Source organism: Schistocerca nitens, chromosome 7 (genome assembly GCF_023898315.1).
Source record: "Schistocerca nitens isolate TAMUIC-IGC-003100 chromosome 7, iqSchNite1.1, whole genome shotgun sequence".
Lineage (NCBI taxonomy): Eukaryota > Metazoa > Arthropoda > Insecta > Orthoptera > Acrididae > Schistocerca > Schistocerca nitens.
This window is the reverse complement of record NC_064620.1, coordinates 510,947,752-510,970,332: the sequence shown is the minus strand read 5'-3', so window position 1 is coordinate 510,970,332 and position 22,581 is coordinate 510,947,752. Positions and strand designations below refer to the sequence as shown.

General features: G+C 45.4%; 1 protein-coding gene across 1 annotated transcript in view; it reads right to left on the bottom strand.

Moving 5' to 3' along the window:
• LOC126195287 (uncharacterized) overlaps positions 1 to 22,581 on the bottom strand; it is a 710,394-nt gene that overhangs the window by 538,706 nt on the left and 149,107 nt on the right. The gene's annotated exons all lie outside the window — the stretch shown is intronic.

The following is a 22,581-nucleotide window of genomic DNA, read 5'->3' as shown; positions in this document are numbered from 1 at the left end:
TCAGACGATGGGTAATTCGGTCAAGACCCTGGTTGTAGAAAGCTGCATTTTGGTTGTTCAGGAAAGCTTGAAAATCACCTTGTCATCGTTCTGGAAACGCGTACCATATAATGTTTTCTTCACCGTCGTTTGATCATGGCACTGACTCCCACATGGAGGACATGGTAACAGGAGTCCATGGTGTAGGAACGCATCCAGATTCGGATGGACTCCCAGTTGGCTACCGGCCCCTTATTGAGCCTGGTCTTATCGTGAGCCTCTCGCCCAGTGCAGTTCCAAGTGACTAGGAAACAACCACAGGTGACTCTTGCATATAAAAAGGGCAACAGACCTGAAAAATTACCTTAACATCTGCTTTCTATAGAGTTCTTTAAGAATTTCTCAGTTGAAATATAATAAATTTCCTTGTGACGGGAAAGTTTTTATCCGTAAATCATCACTCGTGCGAAACTCATCATGACTTTCCTCACATAATATCCTGCGTGCCGTGGATGAAGGACAAAAGCTACAGGGTGTTTCAAAAATGACCGCTATATTTGAAACGGCAATAAAAACTAAACGAGCAGCGATAGAAATACACCGTTTGTTGCAATATGCTTGGGACAACAGTACATTTTCAGGCAGACAAACTTTCGAAATTACAGTAGTTACAACTTTCAACAACAGATGGCACTGCAAGTGATGTGAAAGATATAGAAGACAACGCAGTCTGTGGGTGCGCCATTCTGTACGTCGTCTTTCTGCTGTAAGCGTGTGCTGTTCACAACGTGCAAGTGTGCTGTAGACAACATGGTTTATTTCTTAGAACAGAGGATTTTTCTGGTGTTGGAATTCCACCGTCTAGAACACAGTGTTGTTGCAACAAGACGAAGTTTTCAACGGAGGTTTAATGTAACCAAAGAACCGAAAAGCGATACAATAAAGGATCTGTTTGAAAAATTTCAACGGACTGGGAACGTGACGGATGAACGTGCTGGAAAGGTAGGGCGACCGCGTACGGCAACCACAGAGGGCAACGCGCAGCTAGTGCAGCAGGTGATCCAACAGCGGCCTCGGGTTTCCGTTCGCCGTGTTGCAGCTGCGGTCCAAATGACGCCAACGTCCACGTATCGTCTCATGCGCCAGAGTTTACACCTCTATCCATACAAAATTCAAACGCGACAACCCCTCAGCGCCGCTACCATTGCTGCACGAGAGACATTCGCTAACGATATAGTGCACAGGATTGATGACGGCGATATGCATGTGGGCAGCATTTGGTTTACTGACGAAGCTTATTTTTACCTGGAGGGCTTCGTCAATAAACAGAACTGGCGCATATGGGGAACCGAAAAGCCCCATGTTGCAGTCCCATCGTCCCTGCATCCTCAAAAAGTACTGGTCTGGGCCGCCATGTCTTCCAAAGGAATCATTTGCCCATTTTTCAGATCCGAAACGATTACTGCATCACGCTATCTGGACATTCTTCGTGAATTTGTGGCGGTACAAACTGCCGTAGACGACACTGCGAACACCTCGTGGTTTATGCAAGATGGTGCCCGGCCACATCGCACGGCCGACGTCTTTAATTTCCTGAATGAATATTTCGATGATCGTGTGATTGCTTTGGGCTATCCGAAACATACAGGAGGCGGCGTGGATTGGCCTCCCTATTCGCCAGACATGAACCCTTGTGACTTCTTTCTGTGGGGACACTTGAAAGACCGGGTGTACCGCCAGAATCCAGAAACAATTAAACAGCTGAAGCAGTACATCTCATCTGCATGTGAAGCCATTCCGCCAGACACGTTGTCAAAGGTTTCGGGTAATTTCATTCAGAGACTACGCCATATTATTGCTACGCATGGTGGATATGTGGGAAGTATCGTACTATAGAGTTTCTCAGACCGCAGCGCCATCTGTTGTTGAAAATTGTAGCTACTGTAATTTCGAAAGTTTGTCTGCCTGAAAATGTACTGTTGTCCCAAGCATATTGCAACAAACGGTGTATTTCTATCGCTGCTCGTTTAGTTTGTATTTCCGTTTCAAATATACCGGTCATTTTTGAAACACCCTGTAGATACCACATTGTTAGATTTCAGAAAAGCGTTTATCCCATTTATTGTTTGTCATCTTCTATTACCGTACTGCCGCCTCGTTTTCTTACTCGATTTATTGTTTGTCATCTTCTATTACCGTACTGCCGACGCGTTTTCTTATTCCATTTACTGGAGTCGCTAACTTCCTGCCTCACTTGCCCACGAGTAGCAGCAGCAGCGTGTATCGGCAAGTGCACTGTCGTACCACCTCTGGAGCGACCGACAGTATTTCAGGGTCGTCGTGTGTCTGGCAGTCAGTTGGAGACGGACGAGCAGTGCAGCCGGGACGCAGCAGCAGTGAAGTAGGGGACGAAGCGCCAGTGAGGCGCTGTTAGCCAGTGCTCGCCCACCGCTGGCGACACACATGAACTGTCCGACAGAGGGAGATTGGAGTGGGACGACCGTTGGTTGGTCGCTTGGTTGTTCGTCTCATGGGCCGACATATATTTTGTCCTTTCAATATTTCCGGGCCTGCAGTTTGTCGGTTGGCGTGGAGTAGTGAGGAAATCTCAGCGGCGCGCAGTTTGGCTCGGCCTGCTGGTGGCCTCTATGTGGTGTCAGAGCGTGTGGTGCTGTTCCCATTGCTATGAGGTTCGTGGCTCACCGATCCTGGACATGAAAGTTGAGTTTTGACTTAATCTACCAGCAACTCACCACTGTTCACATTGTGCCTTTTGGAGTTCGTTCTCGGCTGTTGTGATATTCCCGCGAGCAACAACGTGTGTACTCAAGTTGGCAAATTTTAGCCACCCTCCGGTGGTGTTTAACTGTGCTTGGTTATTTGAATTGAAGTGCACCAGCGGAATCTTCTGCCTTATGGCCATTAACGTTCCAGTAACCTTCCTTGGCCATTGACATAAATTCAGGCAGAGTATTTTCCTCATTGTGTTGTTGCTGTTCTGCACAGTGTGTAGTTTGGCAGCTCAATGTATGTTTGGTTGAGGGCGTCAGTACCTTCTACTGTGTGCTGTTCGAGTGAAGCAGAGGTTATCTTGTCGTTGGATCCGCTGACTGTCTGTCGGTTTGGTTGTCGTCAGATCGACAATTGTTGGGCCGACTGCCTGTCCCACCTAAGCGACCATTAGTGTTTGAATTCCAGGCCGACCCTCGGAACTTCTGAGCGCTCTTGGGTGTACTGCCTTTTCTTGTTTGTTCTTGTTGTTTGTACTTGTATGGCTTCTAGCCGAATTTTAGATGAAGGTTGTTTTGCCCTTAAGGCGTCAGATGGTTTGGGGCTTCAGCCTAATTTAAGAACTGTTTTTTGTAAAGCTTTTGGCATTTTTAAAATTAAAGTTATTGAGTCTTAAGGGTTGGGCCTTCAGCTGATACTGAATTTAAGTTGGTTTGCTCTTAGTGTCAGATTCTTTCGGCCTTCAGCCTAATTAAGGAACTGTTTTAAGATAAGGCTTTGCCTTTTAAATTTCTGATTTTGGTTGAGCTTTAAGTTATTGGCTTTCAGCCGTTATTAAATTGAAGTGATCTTGCCCATAAGGCATGAGATTGTACGGCGCATTCAGCCGTTAATTAAGTTCCAAAACTAAAGCTTTTTAAAAAAAAATTTCTTAGCTTTTGTAATGTTTGATGAAATAAAACGTTGTATGTTCGAGTGTAACTGACAGCCGCTTATTTTGGCCCCTTTCCACAACTTAAACTACCTGTCCTGTCCTGCGGGTTTAGCAGGGCGTCTCACGTTTGACGCTGTGTGCCCCATTGCAGACCGATAATGAAGCTACGACCATAACTAGTTTGCTCGAAGACTTCCCATGTAATAGAATCCACTACCTTGTCCTAAACGGTGAATGTTCATCAGAGACCCAGGAAGTGTGATAGGACCGCTGTTATTCCACATAAACGTAAATGATCTGACGGACAGGGTGAGCAGCGATCTGCGGCCGTTTGCTAGTGATGCTGTGGCGTACGGGAGGTGTCATCATTGAGTTACTGTAGCAGGCTACAAGATGGGTTAGGCAAAATTTCTATTTTATGTGATAAATGACAGCTTGCCCTAAATAATGGAATGAGATAATAAGGTAAACCAGTCCCGTAATGAATGCAGTGTGGCAAGCCTGCTGATTAACACAGTCACAACGATTAAATACCTAGGTATAAAGTTACAGTACGATATGAAATGGAAACAGCATGTAAAGACTGTCGAAGGGAAGACAAATGACAAATGGTCGACTTCTATTTATTGGGACAATTTCGGGAAAATACGGGTCATCTGTGAAGGAGACCGCGTATAGAACACCAGTGCGACGCAATTCTTGAGTACTGTTCGAGCGTTCGGGATGCGCAACAGGTCGGATTAAAGGAAGACATCCAAGCAATTATGAGGCGGACTGCTAGATTTGTTACCAGTAAGTTCGATCAACGTACAGGTATTGCGGGGATGCTGTGGTCCTCCCTGGGGGAATGACGACGTTCTTTTTGGGGAATACTGTTGAAAAAATTTAGAGATGCGGCATTTGAAGCTGACTCCAGAACACTTCTCCTACCGCCAACGTACATTTCGTGAAAGGGCTCAAAAGATGAAAGAGAAAATAGGGCTCGTATGGAGCCACACAGTCAAGTTGATTTTCCCTCCCTCTGTTTGCGAGTGGAACGGAATAGGAAGTGAATGGCAGTGGTACAAGGTACTCTCCACGACGCACAGTACGGTAACAAAATTTGACGACCCATACAGGTGCCAGCGTTCAGTGCAGCAAGACATGAGGCGTTGTCGTGGAGCAATGCCATCGTTTGGACGGCTTCCCACGACACATAGTCTTGACAGACTCCGGTGGTCTCGTCGCGAGGTATCGGTAGTATTTCCCGCTACGAGTATAATATGTTCCCGCCGTAGCATGACAGTCGCAAAAAAGGACTTAGCGTCACCTACCTCGATTGTACTTCTCTATTCGCCTGTTTCGGCTGTGGTAAATCCACATATTCTCAAATATTTCTGTACTATTTTTTGTCGTGATCGTAGTGCCAAACTGAGCACTCGCGGTGATTAGATGGCTTAAGAGGTCATCTGGATTGGCGACACAGGTTCAACATTTCCTGTGGCTGTATGTAATTTTTCAGTTCCGTTCCGTATGCCCTTTTTATATCCAGGAGTCACCTGTGGTTGTTTCCTAGTCGCTTGGAACTGCACTGGGTGAGAGACTCGTGACAAGCGCAGGCTCAGTAAGGGGCCGGTACAGTATTGGGAGTCCATCCGAACCTGGATGCTTTCCTACACCATGGACTCCTGTTACTATGCCCTCCAAGTGGGAGTCAGTGCCATAATCAAACGACGGTGAAGAAAACATTACATGGTACGCGTTTCCAGAACGATGACAAGGTGATGTTCAAGCTTTCCTGAACAACCAAAATGGAGCTTTCTACAACCAGGGTCTTCGCCAAATTACCCATCGTCTGACACATTGAAGACTGGTTATTGTGAGACTGCGGATGAGCCATAAGCATACCCATATGATGGCGCCAAGATCTGAACTCATTGACCTATAATTGAATGCACCACTGCCCGCAAGATCATGTGGAGTGTTAAGACAAGGTCATGTAATGGACTCTACTTAAAATCTGAATTTCAACAGGGTTGGCAGAATTAAGTATGAAATATGGGTGCTGTAGGTCGCACAGTTATAGTGAGAAAGGTTTTCATCTCACTATGGAATGAAACTAAAGGTCACAAGAAAATCCTGTTTATTTCTAATGCGCATTGGCCTGATTCCGAACATTGAATAGATATATTCATCTTTTGGATTTGCAGCTCTTGTGTTTTTCCGCGTTTGCTTTAAAGTTTTTGGATATAGGTTCCGAATTTTATGCAAAGCACTGTTTTTTCTTGTTAGCCAAACGTGTGTCGACTTCTCTGTGCCATCATTAGTGAATTTTGTTTATTGAGAAACTGTATAAAGTGTACATATTTTATGGTGTAGCTGATCTAACAAAATGCGGCCTAAAGACAGATTTTGTTCGTTTCGTTTTCTTACCCTTATTTTATATCATACGGTTTGCAGGACCTCCAGTTCCGTTGCCGAAGTGCGTACTTTTTGGATGGGTCTGAGCGGCCACGGAACCCAGCAGGTGGCGAGCTTTGTCGTGGGCAAAGTGTCATGCAAGACATCAAAATATGATCCACAGCTGATTATACCTTTTTTGAGTATCGTCTCAATTGAGGTACGCAAGTGTTCAACCATTAGAGCCTCCTAGTCCACTGAGATTCCCGGTTACTCACAGTGAGATGGTCTGTCATTTGGTTCTTCGTCATTTAGATTTATCGGGCGATATTGGAAGCGGCTGGATCATCTACTCTCTGTGTTATATGACGATACATGTTGCCAGTCGCTTCCACCAGTTATCCATGGATCGCTGCGACGGTGTTCTCCTTCAGACACAAAAAAGACGTTTCTGCACGATACATGAGTAGTACCATTTTGTTATGTGTCTTTCAGCCGAGTCCTCCAGCGTGGTCCTCTAGCGTACAGAGCGAGGTGGAGCAGTGATCAGCACACGGGACTCGCCCCTCGGGAGGACGACGGTTCAAGCCCGCGTCCGGCCATCCTAATTCCCGCGATTTCCCTAAATCGCTACAGGCAAATGCCGGGATGGTTCCTTTGAAAAGGCACGTCCGACTGCCTTCCCTAATCCGATGGGACCGATGCCCCCAAAATCAAACTTCCTGGCAGATTACAACTGAGTACCGGATGGAGATTCGAACTCGGGACCTTTGCCTTTCGCGGGAAGTGCACTGCACATGCACATGTCACAGTCATCCACGCGATAGTTTTTGGAGGTTCAAAATGGTTCAAATGGCTCTAAGCACTATGGGACTTAACATCTGAGGTCATCAGTCCCCTAGACTTAGAACTACTTAAACCTAACTAACCTAAGGACATCACACACATCCATGCCCGAGGCAGGATTAGAACCTACTACCGTAGCAGCAGCGCGGCTCCGGACTGAAGGAGTTTGCAGGTAGGCAATGATGAACCAGCTCCACTAGGACCTTGCCATAAAAGACGGTACACGGATCCTTCATCGGCTTCTCAAGATTCACTCACTGAGTATGGCACGATTTACCCTTTGAGACAGCGTTGAACGCCTTGGAAAGGGGAAGATACTGTAGTAAAAACATGTCCTGGAAAGATGATTGCGCACGACGGGAAATCGGGAGAACCCTTTATAATAGATGTCTGACACTGAAGTAACTCTTTGTACCGTATTATATCCACACAAGGTAAAAGATTATACGTGTAATGCAAAGCAAAACGTGAATATGTCAAATATGATGCCAGATAACAGACGTTGCACCGATGTCAACAATAGTTTATACAAAATTGTACAACTGGTTTGTCTTTATTTTGTCGTATCGTACAGAATGTATGACGTCATGTTTTAGTTGTTTATCTCACTGAAATAATTCCGGAATACATACTCTTGAGCTAAGCGCCATGAAGCCAACTAATTCATTTCATTTCGGGAGCGCAGATATTAAATGAAAAGCTTCTAAAATTAATTCTGATGCGCAAAGTTAAAAGCAATTCGTATCAAATTTACCTGCACGTCAGTACAATTACTTTGCATCAACAAGGCGACAGCAATTGGAATCTGCCAACGTCTCGCTATAAGCGCGTCCCGGAAACTAAATTAAAATTTTCATATCATGGATAAATAAAACATACCTTTCTTTGCACATTTTGTTCACGGAGGTCTGGCAGTGATTAACGTGGACGTGTAATTTAGACACTGCAAATATTGAAGCGAAAGAATCTCTTCCAAAGAACGCCACGTCTTCCCATCGAAGTAAATGGTGTTAATCCTAGATACATTTTATTATCTTAACGAATATCTGTTAATCCTAGATACATTTTATTATCTTAACGAATATCAGAAACCTATTGACAACATTTCTCCGTTTCTACGAAAGTGATTCGTAAAGCACAATTTCCGATAGAAAATATTACTTCTTTGCATTACCATAACTAGGCACGTGTTCCCACAACACTCTTCTCTTACATTTTTTTCTCCTAGAACTCAATAACATTGAGGACCCGTATTCCAGTGGTGGCGTCTCTGAAGACTAATCAAGCCTTCTGGGTCCTGCATTAGATCCTAGCCACTGACACCTTTGAATAAAAATCATTATCAGTTGCATCTGAATACTTCCGGTGTAGAGAACCACGCTTTATCAAAAGGCTGGAGCAGCACACAGAGTTTTGGGATACCCTCTTGTCCTTAGGGAAGTTAACTGACCACAAAAACCGGAAGAATTAGCAATGATCAAAGACATAGGAATGCAGACGCAAGGATAACCACTAGATCAAAGGAACGTAATGTGTATCCACAGGACACCTGGCTAGTAAGAATTATTCGCCCAATCGCATCTCTGGAAGGGGTCTGCCAACATGGAAGAAATCACGAGAAAAATCTTTAGTAAACGTTCTATGTGTCGGAATGTGAAATGTCAGAAGTCTGAATTCGGTAGGGAGGTTGAAAATCTGTAAACAGAAATGCAAACGCTCCATCTAGATTCCCGATAACGGGTGTCAGTGAAGTGAAATGGAAAGAAGGATTCCTCATCAGGCGAATATAGAGTACAACAGCAGCAGAAAATGGTATAACTAGAGTAGGATCTGTTATTATTAATGTCTGACGTTTGCAGGGAAGGGTAAAGCGATCTTAAGTAATGTCCTAAAATTTAAAAAATATTTTTCTTTTCAAAAATCGTTTAATTGCCTCGGTCGCTTACGTATACAGAAATTAAAGTATGATGACTAGACATTTGGAAAAAAAGATTTTATGAATTTTAAGGTATTTGCTAAGAATGGGAATGCAGGGCAGAAATGGAATTACTGTGAACAGTTCAGTGGTAGGGTTATTCTCATTAGAGTCTACAGCAAACCAAGCAATAATAGGCTAAGGAATAGATGGGACAGTTACGGTAACACAGGAGCTTGGTAGAGGGAATGAGAGAGCACAAAGGATTCTGGATGACTTCATCGTAAGAAAGAGATTACAGAATCAGTTTTAGTGGAGACTAGTAGTCCTCTTCATATAAAGTGACACGATGTGTCATCCGTAAGTCATGCTGATGGCACCACAGAGTGTCTGCCATCCTAAATGTTATATTGGTAGGCTCGCTGCAACGAAAATGGGTCACGTTAAATGTTTAATTTCATTCAAGTTCTTTCATTGCCAGTTCCATGCGACTACGTTTGGATGATAGTGTGGCTGGCTCATAATTAACGTATCATCGGGACAGAGGAAGGAAAAATACACCATGGGAAAGAACGTCATTTCCCCACCCTGCAACAGAACATTATTTCGAGAGTAACAAAGAGGTGCCTTGCGTGAAGAAGACAGGTCTAAGGAAGATCTCTCCTCCACCACATGAAGTAACGTGTTACTTTGGGATTCAGAAATAGTGGCCAAACACCGAACGAAAGACGAGAAAACCATTGGCGTGTTTAAATTCTAATTTAAACATCTATCCTACAATTCAAGCCAATTTTGAACTCGAAAAAAACGCAGAAACGGAAAGGAACAGAAAAACGTGTACCCCAGAACGGCCCATGACTGGAGTGTTTCGAATTGCACCGAACGTCTCCATCGCTACCTTCCACCAAGTGCCATTTGAAGGGAGGTGGAGTTAGCAAACTGTGACAGAGCATCGCGTGGTCGTAAGCCTTATGATGTTTCACCATTTCAGAATGTAATGAGATTGCACACTCTCGCCTTGTTCACAAAAATAACACTCGCGCATGAGTGATGGCTGCAGACGACAGAGGAAGGGATAGATTCAGATGAGGACAGAAAAGTTACAGCACACGTGTGGCACTATAATAGGCCACTTTCAAATTTAACACGTTTTGCTTTCCCCTTTCCTAACGACTGCAGAATAATCTGATTTTTGCTGGTCAGCTGGGGGCAGAGTGTACCAGGTGAGTAGCGAATAGAGAGGACTGACGGACGAAAGAAATACAGGCGCTGCTGAGACGTCTGACAACTGTCGCTAAGTCCTCCAAACCGAGTGTGCGACGTCTCCTCCAGTTCTTAGGAGGACCAATTTTAGGCCATGTTAGGCCGCGTTCCCGCCATTAAGCTACTGACCATTAAAATTGCTGCACCACGAAGATGACGTGCTACGGACGCGAAATGTTACCGACAGGAAGGAGATGCTGTGATATGCAAACGATTAGCTTTTCAGAGCATTCACACAAGGTTGGCGCCGGTGGCGACAACTACAACGTGCTGACATGCGACAAGTTCCCAACAGATTTATCATACACAAACAGCAGTTGTCCGTCGTTGCCTGGTGAAACGTTGTTGTGATGTCTCGTGTAAGGAGGAGAAATGCGTACCATCACATTTCAGACTTTGATAAAGGTCGGATTGTAGCCTATTGCGACTGCTGTTTATCGTATCGTGGCATTGCTGCTCGCGTTGGTCGAGATTCAATGACTGTTAGCAGAATATGGAGTCGGTGGGTTCAGGAGGGTAATACGGAACGCCGTGCTGGATCCAAAAGGCCTCGTATCACTAGCAGTCGATATGACCGGCATCTTATCTGCATGGCTGTAACGGATCGTGCAGCCACGCCTTGATCCCTGAGTCAGCAGATGAGGACGTTTGCAAGACAACAACCATCTGTACGAACAGTTCGACGACGTCTGCAGCAGCATGGACTATCAACTCGGAGACCATGGCTGCGGTTACCCCTGACGCTGCATGACAGTCTCCTGATCGCCTGAGATGGTGTTCTCAACGACGAACCTGGCTGCACGAATGACAAATTTTCCGATGAATCCAGGTTCTGTTTACAGCATCATGACGGTCGCATCCGTGTTTGGCAACATCGCGGTGAACGCACATTGGAAGCGTGTATTCGTCATCGCCATAGTGGCGTATCACCCGGCGTGATGGTATGAGCTGCCATTGGTTACAAGTCTCAGTCAACTCTTGTTCGCATTGACCGCAATTTGAGCAGTGGACGTTACATTTCAAATGTGTTTCAACCGGTGGCTCTGCCCTTCATTCGATCCTGCGAAACCCTACATTTCAGCAGGATAATGCACGATCGCATGTTGCAGGTCCTGTACGAGCCTTTCTGGATACAGTCAATGTTCGACTGCTCCTTGGCCAGCACATTCTCCAGATCTCTCGCCAATTGAAAACGTCTCGTCAATGGTGGCCGAGCAACTGGCTCGTCACAATACGCCAGTCACTACTCTCGATGGGCTGTGGTATCGTGTTGAAGCTGCATTGGCAGCTGTACCTGTACACGCCATCCAAGCTCTGTTTGACTGAATGCCAGGCGCATCAAGGCCGTTATTACGGCTGGAGGTGGTTGTTCTGGGTACTGATTTCTCAGGATCTATGCACCCAAATTGCGTGAAAATGTTGCAGGTCCTGTATGGGCCTTTCTGGATACAGAAATTGTTCGATTGCTCCCTGGCCAGCACATTCTCCAGATCTCTCACCAATTGAAAACGTCTGGTCAATGGTGGCCAATGAATATCCGTTTATCATCTGCATTTCTTCTTGGTGTAGCAATTTTAATGCCCAGTAGTGTAGATTATGTTTATTTGATTCAGTAAAATCAGTCTATCATTCTTACGTCTCATAATGACCTTGGATGTAACCACAGTATCCACGGTGTTCCGTTCCGTGTAAAACCGTAATTTTTCCCACTCTTGGCGCCTTCTGTTAGTAATATTGGCAGGTATTTAGCAAAGGAGCATGGTCTTTAGCGTGTCTGTACGATATTCGAAAGACAATTACTGTCTCTTCTTATAGGTAACGATTTCCTCATTTTCCTCTCGAAACGAGGGTACTCGCGATGTCTACAGGGTTATTTTTATAAGGGGACCATGCCTTGTCGTGTAATATTTTGGTGATCACTCAGTGTATGTGATATTGACCTGCAATTGCTCATATGTTTTCGACTAGCTTATCATCTATTACGAAACAGAGCAAATTGCCAGTTTCTACAAGCCGTCTAACGCCATCTCCCCCGTACGGTTCGTTTCTGATGCGCAACGTCTGATGTTTACGACGGGCGCCGTTATTTAGTCGCTCATCCTAATTTCTAAAGTGACAGGGAACAAAGTTGGGCTGGAGATGCGTGCCAAGATTAATATCCCATGTATCCTAACCCACTGAAAGCTACACTCCTGGAAATTGAAATAAGAACACCGTGAATTCATTGTCCCAGGAAGGGGAAACTTTATTGACACATTCCTGGGGTCAGATACATCACATGATCACACTGACAGAACCACAGGCACATAGACACAGGCAACAGAGCATGCACAATGTCGGCACTAGTACGGTGTATATCCACCTTTCGCAGCAATGCAGGCTGCTATTCTCCCATGGAGACGATCGTAGAGATGCTGGATGTAGTCCTGTGGAACGGCTTGCCATGCCATTTCCACCTGGCGCCTCAGTTGGACCAGCGTTCGTGCTGGACGTGCAGACCGCGTGAGACGACGCTTCATCCAGTCCCAAACATGCTCAATGGGGAACAGATCCGGAGATCTTGCTGGCCAGGGTAGTTGACTTACACCTTCTAGAGCACGTTGGGTGGCACGGGATACATGCGGACGTGCATTGTCCTGTTGGAACAGCAAGTTCCCTTGCCGGTCTAGGAATGGTAGAACGATGGGTTCGATGACGGTTTGGATGTACCGTGCACTATTCAGTGTCCCCTCGACGATCACCAGTGGTGTACGGCCAGTGTAGGAGATCGCTCCCCACACCATGATGCCGGGTGTTGGCCCTGTGTGCCTCGGTCGTATGCAGTCCTGATTGTGGCGCTCACCTGCACGGCGCCAAACACGCATACGACCATCATTGGCACCAAGGCAGAAGCGACTCTCATCGCTGAAGACGACACGTCTCCATTCGTCCCTCCATTCACGCCTGTCGCGACACCACTGGAGGCGGGCTGCACGATGTTGGGGCGTGAGCGGAAGACGGCCTAACGGTGTGCGGGACCGTAGCCCAGCTTCATGGAGACGGTTGCGAATGGTCCTCGCCGATACCCCAGGAGCAACAGTGTCCCTAATTTGCTGGGAAGTGGCGGTGCGGTCCCCTACGGCACTGCGTAGGATCCTACGGTCTTGGCGTGCATCCGTGCGTCGCTGCGGTCCGGTCCCAGGTCGACGGGCACGTGCACCTTCCGCCGACCACTGGCGACAACATCGATGTACTGTGGAGACCTCACGCCCCACGTGTTGAGCAATTCGGCGGTACGTCCACCCGGCCTCCCGCATGCCCACTATACGCCCTCGCTCAAAGTCCGTCAACTGCACATACGGTTCACGTCCACGCTGTCGCGGCATGCTACCAGTGTTAAAGACTGCGATGGAGCTCCGTATGCCACGGAAAACTGGCTGACACTGACGGCGGCGGTGCACAAATGCTGCGCAGCTAGCGCCATTCGACGGCCAACACCGCGGTTCCTGGTGTGTCCGCTGTGCCGTGCGTGTGATCATTGCTTGTACAGCCCTCTCGCAGTGTCCGGAGCAAGTATGGTGGGTCTGACACACCGGTGTCAATGTGTTCTTTTTTCCATTTCCAGGAGTGTATTTTGAACACGTTAGACTCTCGACAGACGTACCGTCAGCTAAGCTATCCCACTACGGCGAGTATTGAGGATGGAACAGTAAGCTTCCAAGTTAATGGATTGTGAGACGTACCTAGGAGCAGGTATAAATTCAGATAATAACTTAGTAACGATGGGTAGTAACTGAAACTTGAAAGAACCGTTCATATGAATCAACGTGGAAGGAAATGTGATACTGAAGTAATGATGAATGGTTTAGACGTGTTGCAGTTCTCCAGGACTGTTGATACTACGATAGTGAATATCACAGTATATAATTTAGTTCAGTTGGAATGGACGTCTCCAAAAGGGTATTAATAATAGATAGACAGAATGAGACAGATAAAAAGATGGTAGCTGCGAAGCAACGTTGGGTAACAGAGGAAGACTTCAACTTATTGACGAAAGAGGAAAGTTCAATCATGTTCAGGGAAAAAGTGTAATACAACAATGTAAGTCACTTTCTAATGAAATAAACAGAAAGTGCAGGGAGGCCAAGGCGAAATGGATGCAGAAACGGTGGACAGAACTCGGAAAAGATGTTGAAGTCTTAAAGACACACACAAAAATCTAGTCACAAGGCCATTAATGTCATTAATGCAGTATATTCGAACTCTGCAATACGCATTAGCAAAACTAGCAAGCGAGCAGTTTCTTCAGTCCAACAAACGTTTAATTCATTTGCTTCTTTGTGGGAAACATGGGAAATTTCAGTTGGTCACTGGTGACTCTGTTACATTGCTGAAACGTCACTCAATGTTAGGCTCCCCACGCCAGTCTAAAACCAGTACGCACCTAACAGCTTATAATGGACAAAACATACCAGTTCTCAGAAAATGTACTTTGCATTCCATGTATCGCTCTCATACGCGGACAGTGACTTTTACGGTGTTACAACCACGCGATTGTGAGAACATATTTAGTCTTGATTAATTTGATTTGTTTGGCTTTAACATTCAGGACAATTTGTTGTCAGTGTCTGCATTCAATGCAAAAGACAGTGTTGATAGTTGCTGAATGAATTCCCAGAACTCTTTTCTGAAAGTTTAGGCAAGGCTGACAATTTTGGTGCACACATTACTTTGAAAGACAATGCTCGCCGAAAGTTCGCCGGGGCAGAACTGTTCCCATTGTATTACGGCACAATGTCGCTCCTCAACATAAAGAATTACAAGATAGTTGAGCTATTGCGCCCGTACAAGCTAGTCAGTGGGCAAGTCCACTGGTTTGGCTTCCCAAACCTACAGGTCGCCTTCGCCTCTATGTTGACTTTAAGTCAACGGTCAACCCACAAACTATGATTGATACTTACCCATTGCCACTCCCAGAGGATCTCATGGACAGATTATACGCTGGTCGCTACTTTTAAAAAATTAATTTGCACGACGCAAATCTTCAAATACCGCTCGATGAAGAATCTCAAAAAGTGTGTGTAGTGAATACTCATTTGTGATTGTTTAAATATTTGCGTTTGCCATTTGACAGTGGTTCCACACACGCCATTTTTTTTAACCTGAGTTGCAGTATCTTGGTCCTGTCATAAACAGACAAGATGTACATCCTCTTCAGTCGTCTTTGTTAGCCATACGAGATTTGCCCGTTCCTTGCAATGTCGCAAAATTGCTGACAGTCTTATGGAAAATGAAGTATTGTATACGGTTCGTACCGAATGCTGCACAAATCGCAGCTCCATTGCATCGCTTGCGTCGCAAGAATGTCCCCTTTGTTTGGACAGATGAGTGCCAAGAAGCTTTTCAAAACTTAAACATGCATTGCTCAGTGATCGATGCTTAGCTTTTTTGATCCTGTCAAAACAATTGGATTACAAGTTGATGGTGCCCCTTACGGACTCGGTGCAGTGCTTTCCACAGAATTGTTGATAAAGACAGGCCTTTTGGTTTCGTATCAAAAGTGTTGTCGAAACCTCAGTGTAACTATTTACAAATTGAGAAAGAGGCTTTGGCTATTGCGTATGGTGTCACCAAATTCCATCCCTATTCTACTTAGTAGTAATGGATCACAAGCCTTTGCAGTCCTAGTTTCATCTGACGAAACCGGTTTCTGTACGAAGTGCACAAAAATTGCAATAGCTGTACGATATTGTGTGTTGTCCGACAACTCAACATGGTAATGTGGACGCACTTTCACATGTTCCGATTGGCCCTAATACAGACTTTAACGCTTCTGCTGCATCTTGTTGTCACATCGATTCTCAGTATTCTGAACTCCTTCAGCCTTTTCCACTGAACTATAAGAAAACTGCACAGGCCACGGAAGCTGATTTAGATCTGAACACTTTGCTAACATATTCGCACATCTTGGGCTCGTTCCTTTCATACCATAAAGAACTATGTTGTGCGCCGATACTTTGCACGCTGACATAGCCTCGCTATTCAGGAAGGGGTGATTCTTGTTCAAAATGACAGTGGACAGTTACGTGTGTTGATCCCTCCAGTCTGCAAGAAGATGTGTTGCAGTTACTTCACCAAGGACACTGGGGGATTGTTCGTACAAAGCAGTTAGTGCGTCGACACTGTACTTGGAAGGGTATGGACAACCAAACAGAACAGATGACGTCACAGTGTCACGCATGTGTGGAAAATCAGGCCGCTCCACCACAAAAATTCTCTGCTTGGCCTACGTCGCAGTCAACGTGTGCATATAGACATGGCGGGAGCTTTTTGGAACACTCGTTGGTTGATTGTGGTAGACTCGTATAGCAAGTTTCCTTTTGCTATGCCAATGAACTCGACGTCACGTAGCACAATGCAGGTGTGGTCCTGTATTTTTTGCCTCGAAGTTTTATCTGAAGTCATAGCGTCGGACAACGGCCCTCAGTTCACGTCAAATGAATATGAAACATTCTGTGATCGCCACAGCATACAGCATATTACCAGTACACCGATCCATGCACAGTCCAACGGCGAAGCGGAACGTTTTCTCAGGACCTTCAAGCAACAGATGGGCAAACTTCGCTCATCCACACACCAGGGATCAAGCACTGCAGCTGTTTTTCGCCTCGTAACGTCAGCATCTACAAGACGAACCATCGCCGGCGGAAGTGCTTGACGGCCGCCGTCATTGGACACTGCTCCACCGCCCTCAGCATCCGGCGCCGAAGGAAGTCAGCAAGTATCGCTTCGCACTGCATCATATTGTGTTTTACAGGCTTTTTAGCGGCAGCAGACGGTGGGCGCGAGGCGAGATCCTTCGTCTACTTGGCGCATGCATGTATCTCATTTCAGGTCTAGACGAATTGCAGCGCTGACATCACAATCAAATTCGGCACTGTCATGTGCACGGTGATCCTTTCCTACCTCTTCAGCCAGGTTCACGGATCCCGAGAACATCGCGGCCACAGCTGCAGCCAGAGGGTGTCATCACGATACCGCAGGACGACACTATGGAGACGGAGCCTTCGCCTCCTTCTCTGCCTCTCGTCCTACCGGTTATTGGCCTAAGGAGGTGGACGTTTTCGCCAGAGCGAAGGCGTTATGCCGGGGTACCACAGGAAGCTTGACGTCCCGTGCAGTTTCCGGTCTACCGAAGCGTCCACACTCCGCCGTTGTCGCGCTTCCTACACGACAACGGTCCGTCGCTTTGCGGGTGTGGGGCGGAGTAACGACAAGCGCCGGCACGACGATGAAGAACGGAAGAGCAAAGAGTGCTGTGAGACGACGTCAGCCAATAGTACGCTGACGAATCCCTTTCTAGGACGACACCAAGACAGGAGCGGCATCTACACGAAGAGAATATAAGCGCCACGCCGCCCAGCCGCGGCCGGAGTGGAAGATGAGCCGTCATAGAAACGCTAAAGCAGTGACTTATGAACTGAATTGTTTGCATTGAATTTGTACACTACTGGTTATTAAAATTGCTACACCAAGAAGAAATGCAGATGATAAACGGGTATTCATTGAACAAATATATCATACTAGAACTGACATGTGATTATATTTTCACGCAATTTGGGTACATAGATCCTGAGAAATCAGTACCCAGAACAACCATCTCTGGCCGTAATAACGGGCTTGATACGCCTGGGCATTGAGTCAAACTGAGCTTGGATGGAGTGTACAGGTACAGCTGCCAATGCACCTGCAACACGATACCGCAGTTCATCAAGAGTAGTGACTGGCGTACTGTGACGAGCCAGTTGCTCGGTCACCTTTGACCAGACGTTTTCAATTGGTGAGAGATCTGGAGAATGTGCTGGCCAGGGCAGCAGTCGAATAATTTCTGTACCCAGGAAGGCCCGTACGGGACCTGCAACATTCGGTCGAGGATTAACCTGCTGAAATGTAAGGTTTCGCAGGGATCCAATAAAGGGTAGAGCCACACACCTGAAATGTAAAGTCCACTGTTCAAAGCGCCGTCAATGCGAACAAGAGGTGACCGAGACGTGTAACCAATGGCACCCCATACCATCGCGCGGGTGATAAACGCCAGTATGGCGGTGACGAATACACGCTTCCAATGTGCGTTCACCGCGATGTCGCCAAACACGGATGCGACCATCATGATGCTGGAAACAGAACCTGGATTCATCCAAAAAAATAACGTTTTACCATTCGTGCACCAAGGTTCGTTGTTGAGTACACCATCGCAGGCACTCCTGTCTGTCATGCAGCGTCAATGGTAATCGCAGCCATGGTCTCCGAGCTGATAGTCCATGCTGCTGCAAACGTCGTCGAACTGTTCGTGCAGATGGTTGTTGTCTTGCAAACGTCCCCACCTGCTGACTCAGGGATCGAGACGTGGTTGCACGATCCGTTACAGCTATGCGGATAAGATGCCTGTCATCTCGACTGCTAGTAATACGAGGCCGTTGGGATCCAGCACGGCGTTCCGTATTACCATCATGAACCCCCAGACTCCATATTCTGGTAACAGTCACTTGATCTCGACCAACGCGAGCAGCAATGTCGGGATACGATAAACCGCAATCGCCATAGGCTACAATCCGACCCTTATCAAAGTCGGAAACGTGATGGTACGCATTTCTCCTCGTTACACGAGACATCACAACAACGTTTCACCAGGCAACGCCGGTCAACTGTTGTTTGTGTATGAGAAATCGGTTGGAAACTTTCCTCATGTCAGCACGTTGCAGGTGTCGCCACCGACGCCACCCTTGTGTGAATGCTCTGAAAAGCTAATGATTTGCATATCACAGCATCTTCAACCTGTCGGTTAAATTTCGCGCCTGTAACACTTCATCCTCGTGGTGTAGCAGTTTTAATGGTTAGTAGTGTATATACCGAAGGACATTTATTTTTTGCATGTCGCCATTTGCTTGCGACACATCTGTGTGAATACGCAAAGTTAAGTATTTTCAATTTAACTTAGTGTAATGAACTCCATTAATATGATTTACTTGAATCGTTGTCAATCAGTCCGAGAAAACAGCCTCCTAGGCACCCTATATCAGACGAGTGGACAGAACGCAATGAAACCACTCCATTAAAACCATGTAATGTATAACATGTGGCCTTTCATAGAAAAAGCATCATGATGAACTCTCCATTGACAAAAGAATCCTGGATTAGTTCTCGATTCGAATCTCTGGAAGGGGGCTGCCTAGGTAAAAGGATAAGATAGAATAAACAATGCAGTGATTGCATTCTGCCATTCTGAGCATGGAATATCAGAGGTTTTAATGTAGAAGGATAGCTAGAAACGAGGAATGCAAAGGCTCAGTGTAGAGGTACTATGGGTCAGAGAAGTGAAATGGAAAGAATAATTTCTGATCAGACCAACATTGGGCAATATCAACAGCAGAATAAAAGGGTATATTGGGAATGGGATTTTTTATGAATAGGAACGTAGGACAGAGTGCGTGTTCTTGTGAATAGTTCAGTGATAGGGTTGTTTTCTTCAGATTCTACAGCAAACCAACGCCAAAAACGATAAGTCAGGTATACATGCTAACGTTGCAAGTAGATTATGAACACATAGAGAAACATGAAGCTTATGACGATACTGAGTGTGTAATTCAGTAAGTAAAGGGAGAGGAACGAGTAAACGAAAGGTTTACAGGTGAATTCTGGCTAGGCGGTAGGAATGAGAGAGGAGAAAGAGTTCTGTACTAAATTTCAGGTAGTAATAGCGAATATTGTGTTCAATACTCACAAGAGAAGGGGATATACTTGCAAAAGACACGGAGATACGGGAAAATTCCAGCTGGATTACATCGTGGTCAGACAGAGATTCCGAAGGTTTTGGATTGTAAGGCGTAACCAGGAGCAAATATATATTCATAAGTTAGTATGAAGAGTATACTGAGGTTCAAGACAGTAGCCTGGAAGAATCAGAGTGGAAGGAAGTGGGATACTAGTGCAATGACGAGGCGTGTTTGAAATTCGCTAAGAACGTGGATACTGCGATAGGGAATATCAGTGTAGGCAGTTCAGCTGAAGATGAGGGACATCTCTTAAAATATGTTGGACTGTCAGACATTGGTACAAGAAAGGTAACGCCGAAGAAATCTGGGGGAATAAATGAATTACTTCAGCTGATCGACACAAGGAGGGAACAGAAACATGTTCAGGGGAAGACAGGATGGGAAATGGCTCTGAGCACTATGGGACTTAACTGCTGAGGTCATCAGTCCCCTACAACTTAGAATTTCTTAAACCTAACTAACCTAAGGACATCACACACATTTATGCCTGAGGCAAGATTCGAACATGCGACCGTAGCGGTCGCGCGGCTCCAGACTGTAGCGCCTAGAACCGGTCGGCCACCGCGGCCAGGAAGACAGGAATACAGTAGTTTAAATCACTTAGGAATGAAATAAGTAGGAAGTTCAGGGCAGCAAATGCGGAGTGATTGCAATAAAGATTTGAATAAATCGAAGAAGGTATGATTGTCTGAAGGAGTGGTCGGCATGATGAAAAATCAAAACGACCTTCAGTAAAATAAATAGCACTGGTGGGAACGTAAAGAGTTATACGGTAACTCTACTGTTAAGTTCAGAGGAAAGAGCGGAAAGGTGCAAAGGGTACACTGGAGGTATCTATGAGGGTGAGGACTTGTCTAGTAACATGATAGAAGATGCATCTGGAGTGTGGAGGATATAGGGAAACCAGTAGTAGAGTCAGAATTTAAAGCATCTCTGTAAGGCTTCAGATTACATAAAGCAGAAGGGATAGATAATAATCCATTGGCATTTCTAAAATCACTGGGGTAAATGGTAGCCAAATGACTATTCAGGATGGTGTGTAGAATCACTGAGACAGGCCACGTACCACCAAAGTTTCGGAAAAATATGCAATTCCGTTGCCAACGTATGACACCTGTGGGGTGATATCGATACGTGCTACCACAGTAATCACCTGTTCCGGTCTCCACCATCCATACAAGCATCTCTTACGAGGTGAACCTAGGTCTCTTTTTTCAGTCGGTCGATAACTCTTCTCTTTTTGCAATCTATCAATATGATCCATTTCATTCTATTTTCTTCTATTTTGCCATTAACTAAAAAGATTTTTAGATCTGATCTTATTGTTTCATTCCTTATTTTATCCATTTTATTATAGCCCCTTACACAACTCACGATCTTCATCCCAGTCACTTGTATACGTTATTTGTCATTTTTTGTTACTGTGTGACTAAGAACCATAAGCAAGAATAGCTACTGCCGTAACAACGAGGCGTGTTTTTTAAGTAAGTACCGTTGTGTAATTAAAAAAAGACGTGCTAAGATATCTTAATAATTTTATTTTTACATGAAAGCCTGTACCTTAATCTACTTTTCTACATAATTTCCGTCAATATTGAGGCACTTGTCATAACGTTGCATCAGTTTTTGAATACCCTCCTCATAGAAGTCTGCCTCCTGACTTGTTAACCACTGCATCACCACTGTTTTGACTTCGTCATTGTCTTGAAGACCCTGACCGCCCAGGTGTTCCTTCAAGTGCAGGAACAGATGGCAGTCACTGGGCGCAAGATCGGGGCTATACGGAGGATGGTCTAGAGTTTCCCATCGAAAAGATGTGATGAGATCTTTGGTCTGATTCGCCGCATGCGGACAGGCATTGTCTTGGAGCAAAACGATGCCATTGCTCAACTTCCATGGACTATTGCTTTGATTCTGGTGTGACGTTGGCCACCCATGTTTCATGGCCCTGAACAATTTAGCTTTAGAAATCATCATCGTCGTTGTGGTACCGCTCAAGGAAAGTTTGGTTTTGTGCACATCCATCAACACTTTCGGTACCCAACATGTGCACAATTTTCGGTCATTCAAGTGCTCGGTCACAGTGCCATACAAAACACTACGAGAAACATTAGGAAAGTCATCCCGCAAGGAGGAAATCGTAAAGCGTCTGTTTTCTCTCACCATATTGTCCACTTCCTGCACCAAACTTTCATTAACGACCGAAGGACGCCCACTCTGCTGTTCATCAAGCGCATTTTTGCGACCATCTTTAAATGCTCTCACCGCTTTCTTACCATTCCATCACTCATAATGTTTTCTCCACGATCCCACGCTGAATATCGATCGCTCTGAGGCCTTTAGCACTAAGAAATCTTATAACAGCCCGTACTTCACAGTCGACGGGACTCACGATTATCGGAAGCATCTTAAACACTCGGTACACAACGTAAACAAGGAAGAATCAGACTGTAATGGAGTCAGTGCGTAGATTAAGGTACTTGCTTTCATGTAAAAATAAAATTATTGATATATCATAGCACGTCCGTTTTTAATTTCCAAACAGTACTTACTAAAAAAACGCGCCTCGTATATGGTATTTCATTTGCTTTTCCTTTCTTGGTTTTCTTCCCAAAGTTCTTCCAATTGTTCCGCAGATAATTTTATATCTTTAGACATCTCTCAGTGTCTTTGTCATAGTTAAAACGAATATCGAGTCCTACATAAATGAAATGTGGTTCTAA